The sequence below is a fragment of the Notamacropus eugenii genome, chromosome 1, assembly GCF_028372415.1.
Source record: "Notamacropus eugenii isolate mMacEug1 chromosome 1, mMacEug1.pri_v2, whole genome shotgun sequence".
NCBI classification, from domain to species: Eukaryota; Metazoa; Chordata; class Mammalia; order Diprotodontia; family Macropodidae; genus Notamacropus; species Notamacropus eugenii.
Genome location: NC_092872.1, coordinates 522413231 through 522432000, shown reverse-complemented (window position 1 = coordinate 522432000; position 18770 = coordinate 522413231). Strand labels below are relative to the sequence as shown.

General features: G+C 45.1%; 1 protein-coding gene and 1 long non-coding RNA gene across 9 annotated transcripts in view; one reads left to right on the top strand and one right to left on the bottom strand.

The window, feature by feature from the left end:
- CAMK2B (calcium/calmodulin dependent protein kinase II beta) overlaps positions 1 to 18770 on the top strand; it is a 304019-nt gene that overhangs the window by 126674 nt on the left and 158575 nt on the right. The gene's annotated exons all lie outside the window — the stretch shown is intronic.
- LOC140520090 (uncharacterized) lies at positions 59 to 8053 on the bottom strand. The gene is made up of 2 exons (XR_011972393.1): positions 6376 to 8053; positions 59 to 480 (listed from the first exon to the last, which is right to left on the bottom strand). It is a non-coding gene; the product is annotated as an uncharacterized lncRNA (long non-coding RNA).

Here is an 18770-nt window from a genome sequence, read left to right as displayed (position 1 = left end):
AATTGCACAGAGGACAGCAAGCACAGGTCACAGAGCAGCACATAGCAATTCAGTAGTATCCAATCCAACAAGCATTTATTAAGCACCTACTGGTGCCAGGCACTAGGACTAGAAGGACAATCGATCAGTAAACATTTATTAAGTGCCTACTATGTGCCAGACACTGTGCTAAGCCTCTCAAAAAGAGGCACAAAACAGTCCTTCACCACAAGAAGCTGATCCATTCAACAAATGAAATATTTCCTGCCTTTCAGGAGTTGACATCCTGTTAGAATACAGCTAAATGGGAATGGCAGCCATCTGCAGGGATTGGAAGGAGTCTGAGGGGTCCACTGAACAAGGTAGAAGCTGGATACTCAGGGGTACAAGGCAGCCAAATTCCTTTGAACTCTTTGGAAGAGAGAAACTCTGCTTGATTTTCCAAAGGCTGAACTTGGACTCTTTGGCTCATCTGTACCCATTGCTTTTCCTGACACCTGCCTTTAAAAAAGCAAAACAAATTTTGTTAATCTTTTTGTCCATCAATTCTAGGGAGCTCATTGATGGCTTGTTCAGTTTCTTTTTCTAAGATGGGATTATTTGAGTGTTTTATTTCCTCTTCTGTCAACCTGGGCAATTTATATTTTTGTAAATATTCATCCATTTCACTTAGATTGTCAGATTTATTGGCATATAATTGTTGCTCCCAATTCTAACAAGGGGAAGTCAACCCTAAGGCTTCCTTAGACTATTTAGAGTTGTCCGTGAAGGTTACCACCATTATTTCCTCCCTTATTTAACTGTACTTCCTTCTAGCTTCTTTTAACATAAATTTTATTGTTAACTTTGTTTTGGAATCACAGTCATTTCTGAATATCCACTTCCTCTCCCCTCTCATAACCATGAAGATTTCCCTTGTAACAAAGAAAAACCTGTTGAGCAAAACCCACAGACCTGACATCATACTTAACATTCTACCCCCACCATTTCCCACCTTGCCACTGAAAGAATTCCTGAGTCATAGATTTAGAGGAGATTAAGTGACTTGTCTAAGATCTCATAAATTGTAAATGAAAGAAAAGAGCTGGGATTTGAACCCAGGCCTTTTGATTCCTAATCCAAACACTTTTCCCAATGTAACATGTGCCTCTCAAGTTCCTGAGGCTAGGGCTCTAAGCAGTTTGGCTGCTAAACAAAGCTAATATAATCTCTGTCTCTGGATACTTTGGTGCTTTGGGTGTTTAGAGTACTTTCATTTCCAAACTAATTTTATTGCATTCTAGAGCCTAACTCTACAATAGCCTCCCAAATTTTGTTGGAAAGAGCATTGGATTTGTAGTTCAAGTTTGGGCTCCACTAATTACTAATGGTCCCTTCACTTCTGTTAGCTTTGGTTTGCACATCCGTTAAGTGAGGGGGTTGGATTGCTTATCTGTAAATTCTCCTCCAGCCCTAAATCCTGTCATTTATAATCTCCTTGTAGCTCTTCCAACGGGTGGAAGTGGAGTTTTTGAAATCGTCTCTGCATTTCAAATGTCTGGTCTTAATCTCGATTTGCAGTAACAATAGAGAATTGGCTATTATTAACTTTATTTATAGAAACAAAAATAGCAACTGCATTGGAGCCAAATCTGTACTTAAAAAAGATTTTCAGTTTTTCTGATGTCTTTTGTTTTTGCCCTTACAGTCATTCCTCCTTTACCCCCATAGAGCAAGGGAAGGCAGTTGAAGCCTCCCATTCTCTGTAGAGACCACAAATGACAGTGTCTGCAGCAGTCCACATCTGTGTTCCCTCTCCCCCCACCTCCAAGAAGAGGGAGGAATGTTTCGGATGATTCTCTCTTGTTAAAGTTATTTCTGGCCCCTATTTTTTCCATCTCCTGAGGTTTCTTTTTTCTGCTTTCTCAGTTGCTTTTAATGAAGATGTTCAGTAAAACTAGGATCTCCTCTCCCTCCTCTGTCTCTTCCCCCTCATTCCTCACTCTGGCCTTTATGGCTCCAAATCAGAAGCATAGTATTCAGAGCTGGAACTCAGAAGCATAGTATTCAGAGCTGGACCTTGGAAATCACTGAGGCCAATGCCCTCATTTTAAAAATAAGGAAATAGAGGCACAGAAAGACATGACTGTCAGGTTGGGGTTACATAAGTAACAATCAGAGGCAGAATCTGAACCCAGGACTTCTGATTAGACATGAAGTCGGAGGACCTGGGTTCACATTCTGGCTGTGCCATTTACTATCTGTGAGAGCCTAGACAAACTCTCTGGCCCTCAGTTTCCCTGTCTATAAAATGAGGGGATTGGACTAGATGGATTTTCTTCCTGACCTTAAGGCCATAACCCCGGGATCCCATAGTTCCAGATGTTATGGTTCTCTTGTCACCAAGATATATCCTTTTACCATCTTGACAGACTCTTTCTACAGAAAGAAGCTGCTTCATTTTGGTCTCAGGAAAAGCTCAGTCTTTCCCTGCTCCCTGATCTTTGTGTGGACCAAGTAAAAGGTATCTGACTTTGTTGTAAGGCCCCCTTCTCTGTGACTGCCTGGCTCCCATCCTGGACTTCCTGCCATCAGCAACAGCTGGTATTATTAGTGTATTAATAATAATGTAATAATAAAATTGCCAGGGCCTCTGAGATCCCCCAGAGAACATTCTGTCTACATCCAGCTGGTTGCCCAGGAAATGATGATCTAGTCACGGGGCTGCAGATTGGGCTCCAGGGGAGAACAGAGACACGCAATGCCTGAGTGGCCCCAAAACTGTGTTCTGCTGCTTCAGACATCCAAGAGGGAGAGGAGCAGGGAGAGTATGGGCCGCAGGACTCAACAGATTTGTAAAAAGCCTCATAGATTTGGAGCTGGAAGGGACTGCTGAGGTCATCTTGTCCAAGCTCCTCATTTTACAGATGAGTCCAAGAGAGGTGGAGTTACTCAGGGAAGCAAGTGGCAGAGCAGGGATTTGAATCCAGTTCCACTAACTTGAGATCCAGAGCTTTCCGGATAGCATACGTAGAGTCCTTCATAAACCTTTTTAAAGCTCTGTGTGAATGTTATTATCATTTCTCTTCTACTGTGGGGTTGGTCTTTGACTTCCCATTCCACCTCAGGCTAGCTTTTGAGAGGGGTAGGGAGTTAACATTCTCTCCGTGCTTGAACTGGTCCTGACCCATGTGAACGGTTCAGTGGATAGAACACTGACCTTGGAGTCAGGAAGACCTGAGTTCAAATCTAGACTCTGACACTTTAGCTGTGTGATCGTAGGCAACTCACTTAACCCTGTTTGCCTCAGTTTCCTCACTTGTAAAATGACCTGGAGAAGGAAATAGCAAACCACTCTAGTATCTTTGCCAAGAAAATCCCAAGTGGGGTCACAAGGAGTCAGACACTACTGAACAGCGATGACAACAACAAAATGCTTATTTCTTCTTTCCCTTCATTATCTTTCCTCTAAAACTCTCCTTTATCCTACTTTCTTATTACTGTTGAAGATGCCACCATCCTCCCAATCACCTAGGTTCATAGCATAGATATCCTCGACTCCTCTCTCTCACCTCCTAGCCCCGTCCGATCAGTTGTCAAGTCCTGTCATTTGAACCTTCATAACATCTCTCATACATGTCCCCTTCTCTCCTTTGACACTGGCACACCCTAGTGCAGGTCCCCATCACCTCACACATAGACAATGGCACTTGCCTGCTGGTGGGTCTGCTTGCTCAAGTCTCTTCTCACTCCCATTAGAATGTAGGCTCCTTCAAAGTTGGGACCATTTTGCCTTTTCCAATTGTATCCCCCAGTGCTTAGCATAATGCTTTGTACACAGTAAGCATTTAATAAATGCTTCATTCGCTCAATCATTCCAGTCCATCCTCCACTGTCATCCTCCAGCTGTCAAATTGATCTTCCTAAAGTATAGGTCTGACTGTCACAGCCCTAGTCACTAAATTCCAATGACTCCCTGTTAATTCCAACGTCAAATCTAAAATCCTCTGTTTGGCTTTTCAAGCCCTTCATAATTTAGTCTTTTCCTACCTTTCCAGTTTTCTTATATCTTATTCCTCTCTGCATACTCTGTGAAGCAGTGACGTTGACCTCCATGCTGTTTCTCCAACTGGCTGTCTCCCATCCTCGGTACTTTTTCTCTACTTCCTGGCTTCCTTCAAGTCCTTTTATACAAGAATCCTTTTCTACCCTCCTTAATTGTAGTGCCCTCTGCTAATAGCCTCAGTTTGTCCTGTCTATATCTTGTTTCTACATTGTAGTTGTCTTCCCATTAGACTGGGAGCTCCTTTAGAGCAGAGACTATACTTTTGCCTTTTTTTGTAATTCCCAATACACAGCACAGTGTCTGGCACTTAGTAGGTGATTAATAAGTACTAATTTATATCCCAGATGTGGTCCTTTCAGAGGTTAAGGTCAAGGGTTAGTCAGAGCCATTGTATCTCTTGAGTGCTATGAATGATACTTAAATATTTGAAACTAGTTCAGTGTCAAGTCTGCAGTAGGTCCTCTAGCCCCCTCTCCACATCCTGAAGGGTAATTGAGTCTTGGAGTATTGGGTTTTCCACAGAGAAGAAAACAGCACCATTCTTGATAAACTTGTACCCTGGACCCTGGGAACCAACTCCTTCTTAGCTGGAGATAATATGAAAACCCCAGCTGGAGCATCTGATTCCCCAGATACTGGAACTGGGGAATTGGGTCTTAGATGATCTGGGGTCTGAGCAAACAGAAGGTAAAGACAACTAAGTTCACCAATAACTTTTCCTAAATTAGGACCCGCTCCTTTTGTGTTACTTGCTTTTAGTGAAATTTTGCCATCTGACTAGTCAAATTACTGACCTGAGAGCCCTGATTTCATTTCCTTATATAGACAATTTTCTTCCCCTTCTTAAATCCCCCAGTCACCCAGTAAAGACTTTTGCTGTTCTGGCCAAGGCTTATGTCCAGTCCTGTCTGCTGCCTTACATTGGATAACCCTGCCTTCCTTCTCTGACAAGGAACCCACCCAAGCTGAGATCCTCAACTAGTGTCCAGCCCAGGGACATTTGCATATTCAAAGTTTTATAGGACAGGATTATAGGATCCTAGACCTAGATCTTGGAGGAGACTTCAGAGACCATCTACCCAACCCCCTCATTTTATAAAGGAGGAAACTGAGGTCTAATGAGCAGAAGAGATTTTATAGGCTCCGAGGCCTGGAGCTGGGAGGGACCTCAGGGGTCATCTAACCCAATTGCCTTATTTCAAAGAGGAGGAAGCTACAGAAGGCTGCATAGCTCCTGGCAGAATTGAAGTCTTTAATTGTAGGATTTATAGCATTAACTCCATTTGGTTGAGGAAGTATTGGGAGTGGGGTGGGGGTGGGGTGGAGTGGAAGACTTTGCTAGGAGCCTGAAATCACATCAGGAGATACACTGCCTGCTTTTCCTATATGTAAGACTGGATTTATTCCCAAGTTGGGGCTGGGTGCTTTTTAATAAAGGGGTATATTGGACACAATTCAGTCCAATAAGCATTTTTTTAAAGTGTCTCTTTTCTAAGTATGTGCGCAAGGCATTATGCTGGGCTGTAGGGAAGGAAGGAAAATATTAAGTGATTTCTGCGTTCCAGACCCTGTTCTAAATGCTTTACAAATATTATTTAACTTGATCCCCACCATAACCCTGGGAGGTAAGTGACTTTACTGTCCTCATTTTACAGTTAAGGAAACTGATTCAGACAAGTTAATTAACTTGCTCAGGGTCACATAGTAAGTATCTGAAGCTAGATTTGAATTCAGATCTTCCTGCTTTCAGATCCAGTGTTCTATCCACTCTTTAAACTAGCTACCTCAGGAGGGATGCAATGATGTATGTATTTGTGATATACATACTATAAATGGGCAGTGAATGTAGTGCTGATGGAGGGTAGGGACAGGTTCCCAGTGCCCAACAGATACATATTCATTCATCCAACAAGCTTTATTAAGTGCTTACTGTATGCCAGGTATTGGGAGCTTATATTCTGTTGAAGATAATCAGCACACACACACACACACACACACACACACACACACACACACACACACACTTCAAAATATATGCAAAACAATGAAAGGAAAGAAACTAGCAACAGTTGGGGGGTGGGGGTGGGCATCAGGAAGGGCCTTGGGTCTTGAAAGAATGAAGGACTTCTAAGTGGTAAAGGCAAGGGGGAAGGTAAGTATGGAGGCAAGAGATGGGACTGTTGTGTTTAGAGAACAGCCAATAGGCCACTTTGTCCAGAGGATAGCGTTGATGATGGGGAGTGCTGGGTATGATGGAGCCAACTTTTGAAGGACTGGGCAGAGAGGTTCTATGGAGTCTCTTGAGCAGGGGAGTGACAGGGTCACATTTTAAGATTTGCCAAGTACTTTACCTGCCTTATCTCCTTTCAGTCCTCTGGCTGCATTGTGAGGTAAGTGCCACAGGGGTTATTATCTCCACTTTACAGATGAGTAGACTGTAGGTCAGAGCATTCAAGTGACTGGCCCATGGCCACATGGCTAGTGAATGTCAGAGATAGTATTCCAATGCAGGTCTCTGTCATTCTTGAGAATATTATTGGTAGTGTGGCTATATCTTTGCATTTATTTCTGATCTGAAATATTGCATAGGGTGTTTAATAGAATCCTAATGCCCTTACATTGGTAATTAAGAATTTTATTCCAAGATCACTGGTTCTTTAGGGGAAGGGTCCCCAGTCTTTTCTGCAAAGATTATGAATCTGGGACTGGAAGGGAACTACAAAACAATCTAGTCCCAGCCCCTCATTTTACATAGGGAGCAACTCATGCCCATGGGAGGTTCAGCGACTTTACCAAGGTCACAGAGGGAGTAAAGGATGGATGTGGGGTCTGAGCCTATTTGACTCCAGACCCTGTGCCATTTCTAGTGTCCTCTTTACTCGGTGTGGGGAGAAATGATATGCTGTGGCAGATCCCTCTTTCATTGGGGTCCTAGTAGGTGTCCATCCTAGAGAAATGTAGGCTGGACATCAGCCTACAGAGCCTATAGGTGGACACCTCAGCTTCAGAGTAAAGAACACTGGATTTGGAGTCAACTCCAGTGTGGATTCTGCCACTTTCTACAGTGGGACAGTGGTTAAGACAGTTCATTTCTCAGGCCTCAGTTTCTCCAAATAATAAGTGAATGGGTTGGACTATGTGATGCCTCAGGTCCTTCTGGTCTTAAAATACGAAAGATCAAACTTTGATCCTCTGACATTGTATAGTGCATTACAAAACCCTCCCCTATCCATTATCCTGCATCGTTGAACCTAGAAAACCCTTTGTAGACAGCATTAAAGGTGTTCATCCTATTTTGCAAATAAGGAAACAGGCTCAGAGAGTGATATGACCTCTCCAAGGCTACACTGCTAATAAGTATGGAGCCAGACTTCACCTGAAGTTTCCCTCCTAGTTCTAGGGCTCTTTCTATGCCAGGATGTTAATCTCTCCTGCAGTAACTAAGGTCTGATCAGACCAATTGGCGGCCTCTGCCTTAGTCTCAAGACAGAGATGAAATTGAAGGAGACCAGAGGGACTCTTAGGACCTTGGACCTATGGGTAGGTGAGGGTGGGGGGAGAAAGACAGAGAGAAGGGGAGAGAGACAGAGATAGATCTTTAGGGGGCCTGTAGCAATCTCTCTTGGACATGAATCTCTCAGTGAACAGTCAAGGAAGAAAGTGGAGGCTCTGTTATCCTGATTCCTGACCCGCAGTGGACAGTGCTCCATGCCCCCGCAAGTTTCTCCCACTCTCTGCTCTAACCTTCTCTGCTCTCCTCATCTCTCCCTAGCCATGGTGTCCTTCCTTCTGTTCCTTTTTCTTCTTTTGATTTCCTAGGTTTCTCCATGCCCTCCCCTGGCTCTCTGGAATCCGCCCCCATGTTCTCAGCCCCCAGGATGGGGGAGGGGAAAGATTGGGGGGGACTCCTTCTGTCAGTTGACAGCTTGGTTCTGACAGTTGGTGTGGCGGTTGGGGAGGGGCCACTCTCCAGCTCACTGCCCCCGCAGCCAGGCCCTCCTTCCTTTGCCTCTTTTCTCTCCCCCTTTTCTCCCCTTTCCCCTTCTCTCTCTCTGTAGCAATCGTCTGCTTTTCTGCTTGTGATTCATACATTGCCTGCCCTCTCTCCTTCTCCTAGATTGGATGAGCAGGTGTCGAGGAAAGGGAAGTGAGGAGGAGGGTGGGAAGGAACCTGGTGCCAGCAGATGGGTCTTAACTCTTTGAGCCTCAGCCTGCAGCCTTGGAAAGAGATTCTTCCCTGCTTGGGAAGATTCAGGGGACATATCTGATATGCCCAAAATATCCATCAATTTTGGTTTTCACACGTTACTGAAAAAGTTGGCTTTTCTTGTGTCTCTGTCCAGTGATAAGAATGAGTTTTCATTCCCTTTTGGGAACTATGAAACAAATATAGTATAACCTCTAGAGATTTTTTCTTCTTAGAACTCTCAGCTTAGGGGAGAAATAGGAACGGGCAGGCAAATAAACCAAGAGAGCAGCTTCCAGGGCAGATCCTGGAGTCATTAAAGATCGAACTCCCATGTCCTGCAGCAACCTTAGCTGCTTCAAGCTAAGGTCCCAGTTGAGAAGGAGATGTATTCAGAATACTGTTCACTAGACTCCAACTGAGTTGGGAAAGAGGTCTAATTTATTTTAAAAAGATTTTTCAACAAAGGGTTAAAATAATTAAAAAAAAAAGAATTTGTACATTTACCTTTGCATTGCCTGGGAAATTAAATCCAGCAGTTTCCCCTTTCCCAGGCATTTGAATACTTGGAAGAGAGACATGAATAGTAGGGGAACATTGGTCTGGGGAATCAAGAGACTTGAATTCTGGATCAACTATGTGCCTTTGGATAAGTCATTTCACTTCTCTGAGTTCGAGCTTCTTCCTTTGTAAAAGTGAGGAATTTGGGCTAGATGATCCTCAAGATCACTTCCAGTTTGAATGGGCTTGTCTGCTGTATCTTTTACCCTTTATATCTGGTTCTACTTCGGATTGGACTCCCTTGCTATGTTCAACCTTTCTGGGAAGTGCTGTCCTCTGGCTTTCTGACCTCACTACTTTGAGACTTCCTTAGTACCCAGGGCCATGAATATTTCCCAAGGTCTCAAGCTTTGGAACTGGGTGTTATGTAGGTTGGAGTGGGAGGACTTCTGTGTTGGGAGACAGGGAACTGGAATTGGACAAAGAGGCAGTGGGTGCAGGGAAAAGTGTGCCAGGACCAACTTGTGCAAGAAAATACATCCAAGATGCTCCTCTGCTGTATCACACAATCAAGGCAGCATGGGCCAGATACCTAGCAACAGTCCCCAACCTTGCACATGTTCATCAAGTTACAGATCACTCTTTTGGGAGATCTGCAAACCTTGAAACTATTGTTCATTTTAACCACATTTCATCTGAATACAACTGTTGTGGTTATGCACATGGGGATGGGGGTAGGGCCTCACCACCCTCCAAGTGGAATTTGCCCCAGTAAAGCAGGAAGGTACCATGATATCATGGAGTATCCCTTCCTATGCACATGATAATGGTTGTACTGCATTGTATCCTTTGAGAAAATATGTGATAATCAAAAGCTAATATGAATTTTGTGACTTTTCGAAATCACTTTATTTAATCACAATGATTGTTGTCATTTTTTCAGTTGTATTTGACTTTTCATGACCCCATTTGGGGTTTTCTTGGCAGAGGAGTGATTTGCCATTGCCTTTTCCAGCTCATTTTACAGATAAGGAAACTGAGGGAAACAGGGTTAGGTGACTTGCTTAGGATCACATAGCTAGTGAGCATCTGAAGCCATATTTGAACTCAGGAAGATGAGTCTTTCTGACTTAAGGCTCATCACTCTATCCACTGCACCACCTAGCTACCATAATCATGATTGCATATAGATAAAACTGAAAAAAAATAAAATCTTCTCTGTATCTCTTAATTCATCTGTCATCTCTCTATCTGTCTATCATCTATGCACGACACGTTTTTCCACGTCTCCTGTCTCTTCCCACTTCACTGCCAGATTTCTCAACCCACAAAGGTTGACAGTTGTCGTTGTATAGATTTTCCTCTCTCTTTCCCTATCCAGAGCACCTTTCTTCAGAATTAGGGAATCGCAATCTTGGAGTGGAGACCATGCTGCTATCACTTGAACTAATCACAAGTTGTGATGATTTTCTTACCTGTACTATGGGGGGCTTAGACTAGATGATCTCAAAGATCCTTTCCAACTCTAACATTCTCTGGTTTTCTCTCCCTCCCTGTCCCTCTTGCATGATAATCACTTGTGCCTTCTTTGTGGGTGCCCCTCCCACCTTTCGCCCCCATACCTCTCCTCAGTTGGCTGTAGCTGAGGAAAGCTGAAAGGTGAACTTGGCGACATAGATCTAGGGCTGGTGAGACTGAAGAACTGAAGACATCAGGATTGTTGGGATGGGAATAAGGGCTTTGTTTGCTCTAGGCCCCTCTCTAGCTCCTCCAGTTTGCTCAGGCAGGCTAGGAATGAGAATAATAAATAACAATATCCTGCCTATAGTCTCCAAATCACTTTCACATATATTCTCTCATTTGCTCCTCACAGTTATTCCTGTGAGGTCAGTAGAGCATGTGTTATTTACCCCAATTCATGGATTAAAAAAAATGAGACCAGTGGAAGTTATGTGACATAGACAGAGTCATCCAGTGAGTTAGAAAGAAAGCTTCTTAACTCATGTCTTCTATTTCTGGTCCAGGTCACCCTCCATTCCTGTCATAGCTTTCTGCTGATCAGTAAACCAAGAAATATTTCATGAATACTTGCTGTATGTCCAAGGCTGTGGTGGGACCTTCGGGAAAGACAAAGAACTCTTAGACGCAGCTCCTTCCCTTAAAGAGCTTACTCTAAATTTTTTAAAAATTATTTTATTTTTCACTTATTAAGCATTCATTTTTTTTTTCCCTACCTCCCCTACCCCTACAACTACTGGATAACAAAAAAATACAGAACCCCATGTCATCCAAGCAGTCAGACAAAATGAATTCCCACATTGGCCAGATCCCAAAGTGCACTTGTCATTCTGCTTCCTAGTTTTACGTTTCTCTCTTGAGGTGGGGCTCTCTTCTTTGTCAGTCCCTTAAAATCACAGTTGATCATTTAGTTGATCAGAGTTCTTAAGTCTTTCAGAATTGCTTATCTTTTTTTTACAATATTGTTAACTGAACAATGTGATGGTAAAGTTTAAAGGACTAGACTATGTTGGGCTTCCTAAGCCCAGGGTCAAGCCATGACTTTGCAGGTTCAGAGGCTTGGTTTTTACTCATTCCCTCCCAGGAGGATCAGGCTCTAGGTCACTGGGGCGCAGTAACTAGGCCCATAAGAGACTGGCTGCTAAGCCAGAGCGTCAGTTCATTAATTTACGATGAGAAATAGAACTGCCAGGCAGAGAGGCCTACTCCTGTCAGCTGTTCAATGCAGCATCTTCCCAGCAGTACAGTCTACTTGGGGAAGAGATTAATATGAGAAAGTTGCTTGGCAGGCACAGTTAAGTGTTCTTCATGAGGATGCTCTCAAGTCAGGCAGTCTTCTCTACTGCACTGGGCAAATGTATAACTAGCGATTGTGGTGCCTAGGATAAGTGTGTGAAACGGGGCCTAGGAGCAAATAGTAAGAAATATGAAATCAGATTCTCTGTAGGTGGAAGGGAGATCTCAAAACATCAATTGCAGGGGAACAGAAACCCAAGACCTTGGGACACAAGCCCCTGTTGTAGAGGAGAGCCCAGGATACCATGGGGCGTGCTTTGGGAGAGGAGCAGATCTAGACTTGAACATTTACCTGTAGTAAATGTTCTCGTTCTCTAAATTTTGATGCCCTAAACAAAGCCCCCTTCACCCCTGCCCCAGTTACAGCTCTGGCAGTGATCCTAGCTGCTGAGTACACTGGATACTCAAGCTGGCCCTGTTTCCCTTAAAAGAACACTGTCTCCTTACCAGCTTTCTCTTCTCTTTTCAACATTCCTTCTCAGGTCCCTAAATCATAATTAGGCTTCTTGTACATGTTTTGGTTTCTAAGATTACAGCTTGTCTCATGTTAATTACATTTTACATGGATGTTGCCACTTTTCAGGGAGATATGAGAAGGTCCTTAGGTGGATAGAATACATTTATCCATAAGGATGGGCAGACCATCTCCTAGGTGGGGAGGAATCACTTTTGCAGTGTCTCATCTCTTCTGTGGTGGTCCTTATTGACTTCAGTATTAGAGAGTGCCTTTGCACTGGAGTCTGTGGCCCTCCCCAAACCCCTGCCCTGTGCTCAGACATGAAATGGGCATGTAAGACAGGAAGGACATGAGTGTTCAGTTATGTGGCATTGACCTGGGGCTGAACATAGGGAAGATTAGTGGAAGCTGAGGTGATTGGGCAAGGTTTTTGTGGAGAAGGTGGGATTTGAGTGTTAAGGAAAGGAGTAAGATTTGGATTAGTGGGTGGAAAGAGTGTCTGGGAGTGCACTTTAAGGTAACAGGTAACAGGCCAGGTGACATAGTCCCTGTGTCCTTTTGTCTCATTTTTTCCCATGAGCTCCGGTCCCCAGCCTCCGGCTGTACTTTACACGTTTTCTCCTGGTTGTACCACTGATATCTCCAGCTCCACAGATTCAAAACTAAACTCCATCCTCCCCACTTCCCTACATAATTTGATGGCATCACCATCTATCCAGGCAGTCCTTAGAACTGGAAAACTTGGAGTCACTTATAAAGCCCTCCCTTCTGCCCTGAGTGTTTGCTTTAGGTTTGCCCACCTCCAAGTGCTGCTGCTGTCTTTGTTGACCTCCTTGGGGAAAGTAGGGGGTGGGGGACGTTTCTTGCTGACTCCTCAGGATCTGGGTTTGGTGGAGTTTCTCTTGAGGGAAAGCTTAGTCCAATTCTGGGACTTGAAGGTGGTGAGTCCTCTGACAGTCAGAGCCTCTCCTCAGGACAGTATTATCCCTTTATCTCCCAAGGACTGGATACACACTCTAAGTACACAAGGGATAGAGTTTTTTTTACTTGGAAATCCTTCCAGTACAGATCCAACAGTACTTGTTGGGGTGGGATGTGGGAGATGGAGGCGGGGGTGGGGTGGGATGTGTAGAGTGGTTGATTGGCCAGGGACCAATGAAGCATGGGGTAGATGCTCATGAAGGAGCAGAACTCTACAGTCAATGGGCGCATTGGGCTTACTACTTGAACAATGGGAAAAGGTCCTAACATTTGATCTGCCAGTTTCTTTGAAGGTCTGTCAAACCCTGTGCTCTATGTGCAAACAAAAAACTTAGTACTCCCCTTACAGAGGCCACCCCCACCCCACAGCCTAGGGGCTTCCATGGTTATCTGCTCACTTTTTGTAAGGCCTCTCTAGCTGCAAGTAATGTATCTTGTAAGTCGGCCTGTGCCACCTCCACCTCCCCCAGGTAACTGTCTACCGTTGGCTGTGAAGTGGAGATGGTGCTGGGGGTGAGTGAAGAAAACAACTGAGGTTCAAAAAACCCAGTGTGTGTACAAGAAGGGAATCTTCAATGACATCTGCAGCTTAGGGCTTGTTCCAGCACAAGAGAGACATTCTATGGTTATAGCATCCAGCTCAGTGGGAAAGTTGGAGAAGCTATCTGAGTAAGAGCAAAAGCAGATGTGGCACAGGCAGGGTTGGCCTTGGTGCTAGAGGCCTCCCCTCATACTAGGCAGTTGGCACATAGACCTGGCAATGAAGGATAATTCTCTTTTGTCTGCTCATGGTTTGGATAATTTTTTTTGCTCATCTACTTCTAAGAGAGGGAGGACGTCCATGGGCAAAGCAGACTGGGGGGCTGCTGGGGTCTTTCTCTGGGGTTTCTTCTCTCTTTGTCTTGAGGTGAATGAGGAGGGGTGGAACTGAGTTGTTATAGCAGAACCCTGTAGTGGTCAGAAGGGTCTAGTAGTCCTCCTGGTGGTAGGAGGTGTAACAGCACAGGTACAGCTCCTAGCATCCTGTTCGTCCTCTCTGACTGGCCACTGAAGCAGTGGACCCAGGCAGTGGACTGATGACCCCTAACCTGGAGGATGGTGAACAAAGTGGAGCCAAAACCGTGATATGTAGTGGGGGGGGGGGGCAATCTGATGTGAGGTGAGATGGGAAGCCACATGGGCCACTGCTTCCCTAATGCAATGTTTGAGCTATTTTAGTCTCTTTAGGGGCAGGGCTACAGGGGAAAGGGGAGTTGTTGCTGGGGATGAAGTGAACCATTTTTATGAGGGTGTCCTCTGACAGTGCTGTAGGATGGCAGTGACAAGGTTGGGAGTGGTTGTACCAGCCCAGGTGGTTTCCCTACCAGAGCCTTTTCTCAGGCAGCTACTCCACAGGACCAGATATATTGACTGATATATTGCTGGAGATGGGGCTGGTGGTAGTGGCATTCATGAATGACCCTGGATATCCTTCCCTACCCTTCACTAAGCTGTTGTGGCAGCCTTAGTACTGCCCATCAAGGACCAATACCCTCTTTTCCCCCCAATGATAGATGAAAGGGTCCATAACATGTTGCTGTCCTCTGAATTGGGGAGTGAAGGGTCTTTCTATTTGGATGATGGATGGGCAGCTAGGCCTTAGAGTAAGGCTATTGTGGTTGCTTGATGACCAGGAATTTGGCATAACATTCTCTAGGTATGGTCATGCTCACATACCTTAGATGTATACCATGGAGAAATTAAACCAGTTGAAGGCAAACCTTGCTTGGTTGAGTTTGGAGGCTAATTAGAGATACCCCAGGTCTTTGTGGTCTGACTGGATTGCCACAGAGTGCTGGACCCCTACAAGCAATTATGCCTTCATGGCCAGAAACTTTTTTTCCCAAATTGTTTGGTTTTTTCATGGCCATAGATAGTTTTTGTCAAAATGTGCAAGCATGCATGCACACATACACGTACCACATGTACCACATGCACACATACACCACAGGTACATGCATGCACACACACACATACGTACTCCTAAGGCTAAGGTATTTTAGTGAGGTGGGAGTTGGTGGTGGTGGTGCTGAGACCAGCTTGGGAGAGGAAATTTCCCACTGCCACCTTGTTTCTAAGCCCAAGAATGTTTATGCATCTTGGAATCTTTAGGGTTTTTTTTTTCCAATCTCTTGAAAGCCTTTCTTAATGAGGGATGTCAAGTTAGGAGTCCATGGTTAGTGGGGAAGCTGTATGAGAAGGACATTCAAGATGGAGCAGTTCAGGATACAGCAGTGGTACCCCACGAATCCCAGAACCTCTTTGGTCCCATATACTTCTTTCTATAGCAACTTTCCAGCCTTGCACATAGGTAGTTGGGGTGCAGGCACTAAGAGACATTTTTTACCCCAGTGACAAAATTTGGGGGAACCAGGAGGAGATTGGAATGTTATAGAGTTACATAGTCTTTCCCTGATCCAGTGGGTCCTGAGAAAAGGAGACACAACATCTCCTCAAAGCTTGGAAGTGTTTTATAATCCAACTAACTCAACCCTGTAGTCATTTAGCAAACAGTACTGGCCAATGCAGCTAGTCCATTAGACTGTTGCATGAAGCAAGGGGTAAAAATTACCAGTCCCATTCCAAAATCACAGAGTCTAAGAGCTAGAAGGGACCTCAGAGATTATCTTGTTCAACCAGTACCTGTCTGAAAAACCCCTCTCCAGCATCCCCAGCAAGTGGATCCCCAGGCTCTTCTTGAAGACCTTTAATGATAATGTAGGGGGAGAAGGGGCAGAGCCCGCATCTGCCATGGCAGCCCATTCCACTTTTGGATGGCTCTTACCGTAAGAAAGCTTTTCCTTACATCAAGTCGAACCCTGCCTCTCTGCACCTTCCATCCACTGCTCCTAGTTCTGTCCTCTGGAAATGAGCGGAATAAGAAATCTAATCTGTTTTCTACATGACCCCCTTCAGATACTTTGAAAGCAGCTCTGAGTCTTTTCGTCTCTAAGCTCAACGCTCCCACTTCCTTTGACTGATCCTTGTATGGCATGTTCTCTAGTCCTCTTACCAGCTTGGTTGCCCTCCCCTGGACACACTCCAGCTTGTCTGTGTCTTCTAACAGGTAGTGCCCAGGACTAAACTATGTACAGTGAGAGGGTCATGACATGTCCCTTGAATGGCACAAAAGTGGCAGCAGAGGAGAGAGGGAGGAAGGGAAACACAAGCACCTTTTTCAGGTTTTGTTCCCACAGAAGTTCCTGGAGTGCTTCCTTCTTGAGTCTGGTCAGGGAACAAGTATGGTTCAAGGGAATGAGAGCTCTCTAGACCAAATGAATTGCACCCAACCAACGCCAGCTGAGTGTTGTTGGGGTGGGACAGGGGTGAAGTGCATCTACCTCGTACTTCAGGCATCACTGAAGATGCCCTGATAGTAGTGGTATTGAGGTGACAGCACTGGGGTCTCTGGTTCTGGGCAGGGTTTCTTGGCAGGCAGTCCCTTGCCTGCTTTTCCAGCCAGTTGGCTGGCAGAATGCTGAGCAAAAGTATTTATCTGCCTTTGGGGCTTTAGAAGGGCCCAAGTGATGCTGAGCCTGTTGCTGGATCCTCAGGATACTTGGAGTATGGGGCAGGGGATCTTGTGACTTCAGAGGTGAGAGATCCTCCTCATTCCCCACTCCACCTCCAGCTCACCAGGCCCACAAAGCCTTAGTTTCTTGAGTCACTGGTCCTGACTGTGAAGGCCACCTATTGATAGACTTCACTGTTTTAATAATGACTACTCCTTTTCCCCATGACCCTTGGCTCCATGTTATAGCTGAATCTATGAGAACTCAGGTCCAGAGTGCTTGTCCTCCTGTTTGTTCTAGGCCACAAAAAGGTGGAGGGCTGAGGTCGGTTCCCCCTTCTCACTCCATGCTGTTTGTCTGTCCTCCTAGCCCCTTGGCTGGCCACACCACTGAGTGGTTCAACCGGCAAACCATACTATAAACCTATCCTCAACCCATCCTTTTGTGGGTGGGTTCCTCAGGGGGTAAGGCGGGAAGGCTTGCTTGAAGGAAGTGGACATGGTCCTTGGGAGGTCTCTTCCATGCTTGGAGTACCCCCTCTACATGGCTGTGCCTCTTGAAATCTCTCTTTTCCTTCATGGCCTAGCTTCGTCACCACCTCCTCCATGAAGCCTTTCTTTTCTATCCACTACCACTCCCAGATGAAACTGTTTTCTCATGCCTCAAATTTTTCCCAAGCATTTTGTCTGGATCTCTCCTTTGCCTATATCATGCTCTTAAAAGAGCTGTACTAAAAAACACACAGTAAAATTCTGTACCAAAGAGTAATGGTCCAAGCTTCTCCAGACTGGGGAGCAGGTGGGGGAATGGTGTGTTTAAGACTGAACCCTGAGGCTAGGTTAGATCACAAGCAGCTGAATATGGGAGTGATCACCATAGCTGGACAATTCAGGTAACATGGAGAAGAGAAGCTAGGTTTTTGTTCCCAAGTTTGCTCTTTCTCTGTGTGTATAAGCAAGGAAGGTTTTGTTTTTGTTGTTGATTGATTATAAGACCATAGCCAAGCCCACCCTAGATCCTCTGTACCCATTCAGCATCTTTGGGGCACTTGGTTATCTTCCAGACAGGTGTCTTCAAACAGATGAGCTCTGAAATCTTCTGAGGACTCTTTGTCAGGCCATCAGGGTTGGGGGACTGCATTCTGCAAGTGTATCTGAAACAGGCTTCTTTTACTAGTGGAGAAAAGAGGGTGGTGGAGGGGAAGGAGGATGGCTTTCTGATCAGCAAGATGGGGGCTTGTGTGTAGTTTCTGGATCTTCATAAGAACACTTGGCCCTCTTTGGTGGTAGGGGAAGGGTGAAATACCATCTATGGGGAAGCCTCTACTATGATGCCTGAGTAGGGTGGGAGAGGGTCCTCCTGGTAGAAAATTCCTGGTTCCCCTGGGGACCTGGTAAATTTGACAGCCTCTGAGGGCGAAGGAAGGAAAAGGAGAGGGGAAGATGAGTAGCCCTGCTCTCTTTGATGCAGTTTTTCACTGCTTCTTGGACTGCTCCCCCTTCTTGAGTACTCCCATTCTGATCTGAATGCTAGTGTTCACTCCCTAGTCAACTACCATCTCTTTAAGGCAGAGACTATGTTCTTTTGTACCTCTAGTCCTTTGCATGTAGTAGGCACTTAATATTGGTAGAAGTCTGATCTGTAGATAGCTGCCTTAGCCTTGCTAATTCCTGGTAAATTTTTTCTCTAAGCTGATCCCTGTTGAGTTCCTTGCGGCAGGGCACGTACGTATTGTGTCCACTGATGCCCCAGACCTGCCAACTCAGGACACCTCACTCTAGCCCAGGTACTGCTGAATTAGCTGACTGAAGTGGGAAGAAGAGGGTTTGGGGAAGTAGCCCTGATCTCTTATGTTAGAGGAACAAGTGAGCCATGTTCTTTTCACTGTCCCAATGCTTTGAGCTTAGAGAAAAGGATTTTTTTCCTTTGGGAAATGGGCAGAAGAAAGGGAAATATTACATGGATGTGTAAAGAGCCTGACCAGGCTGAGTGTGGCAAAATGTCCACAGGCACTTGAAAATTGGGCCAGGAGCAAAGGGTATGGAAAAAATCCCAGAATCGGGCAAGACCCCTAATCCAAACCTGTACCCTAAGAAGAATTTCCTCTGCATCATAGCCAACAAGAGGCCTTGCAGCCTTTGTGTGAAGGCCTCTAAGGAGGAAGAAGCCACCACCTTCCAAAGTCACCCAATCTTTCTTATTCCAGTAAAGCTGATTTTTTGAGCCCAAGTGTAAGACTTGATACTTATTCCTGTT